Raw genomic sequence first — 5,271 nt, 5'->3', positions numbered from 1 at the left:
TGGGCGTTAGTGACAAACGCAAAAGAATCAAGGGATTCTATTCCAGTAGGAGCGGGAACCAACCGGTGATTAGCCGTACTGTGACAGAGTGCGTGAGCATTAGTTTTCACTGCGAGGATGGGATGTAGTCATCAGCCATGTGTGATGCCTCCAGACGATTAGCCGTTCGAGTGACAGCCGCATAGGATCATTTTCCCGAGAGGATTGAAAGTAGCCACCGATGATGGTGATGCCCTACATACAGCTTGCCATGGAAAGGAGTAAGAAGGATTGAAGGAAGAGTGAGTAGTGAAGTAGAGTTTCAAGAGGAGCACAACATCTCCATACACCTATCTGAAATTCTCACTATTGATTTACATAAGTATTTCTATCCCTTTTTATTTTCCAATTATTATTAATTTTCGAAAACCCATAAACCAATTTAATCTGCCTAACTGAGATTTACAAGGTGACCATAGCTTGCTTCATACCAACAATCTCTGTGGGATCGACCCTTACTCACGTAAGGTTTATTACTTGGACGACCCAGTACACTTGCTGGTTAGTTGAACGGAGTTGTGAATTCAACTGGTGCCACAATAATGATTTCATACAAGTACAAAAGAATATGGATCACAAATTCGTCCACCAAGTTTGCAATACAAAGTGGAAAAAAATTGGGCAAATAGGTTAAGAAACTTTTAATTTGTATAAAGTATGTATATGTTAGGTGAGATCTTAGACTAATCAAGGATTCACTTATTAGCTCACTTAACCTTATACATACACCCTTACCTCTACCTTGGCCCTATTACAACCTTGAAAAGACCTCATGATTTTTGTATGTCTATATTCTATAATTGTTGATTGGTTAGATGAAGAACAAAGTTATAGAAAGCATGGATAAAAAGAAGAATAGAGTTATTAACCCAATAAACACTGAGTGACTAGAGAGTAAACACCAAATCCAGTGAGGGTTCAATAGCTCATCATCATATATCTCTACCTCTATTGTTAATTGTCTTGCAAGTTTGAAAAATATTTTATTTACCCATCTCAATTGTAAAAGTGCTTTAGCATTATCTAAGGTTGGCTATGCGTATATGATTCCTTGAGAATGTGAATTAATTTAACTACATGTAAAGCTTTATATATAGGTGAATAATAACTAGATTTGCATGACTCATTTAGGTAGTTGCATCTAGGATAGATTGCATTGCATGAGATTCCACCACTTTACCTTATTCTTTATCTTGGATTTAGCATGAGGACATGCTATTGTTTAAGTGTGGGGAGGTTGATAAAACCATATTTTATGATGTATATTGAGCTCAATTTAAGTGGTTTATTCAACCCTTTACCTACTTATTCATATAAATTGCATGGTTTAACTTTCCCTTCCTTATTATGTGATATATGAGAAAATATGTTCCTTATGCTTTAAAATAATCAAATTTAATTATCCTTTATTACCATTCGATGTCGTGATTTGTGTGTTGAGTACTTTCAGGTTTTATAGGGAAGGAATGATTTAAAGAATGGAAAGGAAACATACAACAATGGAAGGAAAGCACAAATTGGAGTTTTGGAGCAACTGGCAGTGACGCATCAGCATGGACGACGCGAATGCGTGGTTCGCACAAAAGGGAATTGACGCGAGCGCATGAATGAGGCAAACGCATGACTTGCGAAATACAACTGACGCGGGCGCATGACTAACACGACCGCGTGGAAGAGAAACACTCCAGATGACCCGACCGCGTGACCCACGCGGATGCGTGACGTGCGCGATCTGCAGAATTTGCAGATCTCGTTTCCAGCGACTTTTGGGTCCTTTTGGCCCAGATCCAAATCCAAGAGGCACATATTAGAAGTTATGAAGTGGGGGGAATGCATTCATACGGAGGAATTCATATTAGATCATAATTCAATTCTAGGTTTTAGATGTAGTTTTTAGAGAGAGAGGTTCTCTCCTCTCTCTTAGGATTTAGGATTAGGATTCCTCTTAAAGGATTTAGGATTTATTATTATTTTAACTTACAATTCTTCTGAGCTCCAGGTTTAATATTTCTTTATTTTGACTTCTCTTATTTTTAATTATATATGTTACCAATTTGGCTTAATGACATTCATGTTATGATTTTCTTAATTAATATTATTTGAGGTATTTCAGATTTAAGATTTCTTTCTTTTATTTATGTTACTATTGCTTCCCATCTGAAGGCATTTTTATTCAAGTAGATTTTTCTCCCTTTTGGCTTTGGTTTAGTGATTGGTAACACTTGAGTTATCAAACTCAGCAGTGGTTGAAATTAGCAGATTACTAATTGATCTGGATTGCTCTAAAGCTAGTCTCTCCACAGGAGTTGACTAGGACTTGAGGATCAAGCTAATCAGTCTATTTGACTTACCTTTACTTTAGTGAAGGTTAACTAAGTGGGATTAAAACCCAATTCTCATCACACCTGATAAGGATAACTAGGATAGGACTTCCAATTTCTCATATCTTGCCAAGAGTTTATTTTATAGTCATTTATTTATTTTTCTTGTCAATTAAATTACTTGTTCACCCCTTTTTAAAACCCCAAAATATACCTTTGCATAACCAATAATAAGAACATACCTCCATGCAATTCCTTGATAAGACGACCCGAGGTTTAAATACTCGGTTACCAATTTATTTAGGGGTTTGTTACTTGTGACAACCAAATGTTTGTACGAAGGGATTTTCTGTTGGTTTAGAATCTATACTCACAACGCGACTATTTTTTTACAAAATTCTTTACTAGCAAAAATCCTAACGTCAGTGAGCTCCTTGTCATGGCGGTTTATGCTTGTAATGATCCAGGAATCTCCACCAATGTTTGCAAATCCAATATCCTCTGGGATCCCAAATCTTATTTCTACACCCGTCTTCAAGTTGATTATCATGATTCCATCCAGGTGGTTCAGCTTTAGAATTCTCACTGAAGCATCCAAACAACTTCCTAGACCCATTCAGTTGAGCTCTACACCAACCTTTGCGTTTAAACTTAAAGCTTTCAACCATAATGAACCTTGCAGGATAATTTTTACCACTGACCATCTTCCTCTTACTTTTAATGCCACAAAGAGCTCTAAGTTGACCATCCGTCTCCAGTAGCCCATATTCAAGTGGAATTAGAAAGTTGAGGGATATGAATTTTACCCACTTGAATGTTGTGAAGAATGATGACAACTTAGGGGGTGGTGTTTCTAATGAACGTGCAAGCTCCACTCTCTTGTGCTCTTCTTCGACATCTTTCACCTCTTTGCAAGCTTCTTCAATTTCAATCTCTTCCTCTTGGTAGCTTTCTTCTGATTTAATTTCTTCTTCATTGTTCACCAAGGGCATGAGAGGTTGTGCTTCTTCTTCTTTAATCTCCATGTCAAGTCCAATGGGAGAGAATTCAAATATAGATAAGAATTCATTAATGATTGAATCCATCTCTTGATCATCCCCTTCAAAGTCTTCAACCATGATATGCCTTGGAGGTTGTACACCCTCCTCAACATTAAATTAAAACGTCTTTGAAGGAGGCTCTATGACTTGACCTTCCCATGGAGGTTCAGCATCTCCTAAGTCTTCAACCACTGCCTATTTAACTACTGCGGCTTTGTCCAATTGTTTTAGTATTAAATCGTACTCTTCCTTGATGATTTCTTTTCTATGATAACTCCCTTCAACTACTCCTTTATCTGCAAAGGTCTCTTCTACCTTCACCTTTTGTGCCTCCTCTAACTCCTTATGAAGTTTGGATTCGCAAAAATGATCCCTTCTCTCTTGTTCCATGTCAATTGCATTTTTGGGATCATGTTGCTCTTGGATTGATGGATGTGGGTGCTCTTCCATGGATGGTGGTGATGGGATGGAGAGATCATTCTGTGGTTGAAAAGGAAGTGCACTAGAGATTGAGGGTTGAGTATTCGAGGTAGAGGATTGGTCCATGCAGGATATAAGATTTTGAGTTTAGAAGTGTGACCCCTGAGAGAGGTAAGTGTGTTCTCCATGGAGGTTTGGGGTGGATAGGAGGGTTCATCTTGATAATGATAAGGATATGGTGTATATTGAGGTGGTGGTTCATGAGAGTAATTGTGTTGGAATGGGGGTGGTTCTATGTGTGGTTCATTTGGCTCATAAGGTGGTTGGTATGGTGGATACGGATTAGGATCATATGGAGGTGAATAGTAGAAAGGGGCTTGTGAGTATGGTGGTCCAAAGTCATGTTGAGGAGGGGGTTCATAGGCATATGGTGGTGGTTGTTGATAATCAAAAGAGTGCTCACCATAGCCATTGCCTTGATATGGATCACGGAACAGTTGTTGATAGTCCATTGGAGGTAGTTGTTGCCATGAGGGTCGATCAAATCCTTGTGGCTCCTCCCATCTTTGATTGTCTCATCCTTGATGCAAGTTGTCATTATAATCTCCTCTTCCTGCAACATAATTGTAACCAAACTCATAGCAAAAAGGGTGAGAGTTCATAGTAGTGAGAGAAAATAAAAACAAAAACTAACAAAAAAATATTTTGAAAAAGATATGAAAAAAAAAGATAAGAAAATATTTTGAAAAAGATATGATTTTTGAAAAAAAAATAAGATAAGATTTTGAAAAAGATATGATTTTTGAAATAAGATAAGATAAGATTTTGAAAAAGATATGATTTTTTTTAAAAAAGATTTGAATTTTGAAAAATAAGATAAGATAAGATAAAAATTTTAAAATCTGAAAAAAAAATTTTGAAAAATATTTACAATAACCAATAATAAGGCACACGTTTGCAATTTCCCGACAACGGCGCCATTTTGAAAATCAGAAGATTGATGGTTTAGAAGTTATAATAAATTCTCGTTGCAAGTATAGTTTCTAAACCAAGCAATTAACTTTTCTTATACGTTTGGTTGTCACAAGTAACAAACCCAATTAAATTTATAAACCGAAGTATTCAAACCTCGGGTCATCTTCTCAAGAAATTGCAGGGAGGTATTCTTATTATTGGTTATGGAAAACAATGTTTTGGGTTTTGAAAAGGTTTTGAACAAGAGAGATGAATTGCAGAAATTAATAAATTAATAATGAAGAAATCTCTTGGCAAGGTATGAAAACCGGAAGTCCTATCCTAGTTATCCTTATCAATGGTGATGAGAATTATATTTCTGCTACCACTAATTCAACCTCTAACTATGAAGGTCAGTTAAGTGGATAAATTAATTTAACACCTAAAGTCCTAGTCAACCCCTTAAGGAAAGACTAGAGTTATAGGAATCTAAATTA

Source organism: Arachis duranensis, chromosome 9 (assembly GCF_000817695.3).
Source record: "Arachis duranensis cultivar V14167 chromosome 9, aradu.V14167.gnm2.J7QH, whole genome shotgun sequence".
NCBI lineage: Eukaryota > Viridiplantae > Streptophyta > Magnoliopsida > Fabales > Fabaceae > Arachis > Arachis duranensis.
Note: the sequence above shows the minus strand (reverse complement) of the source record.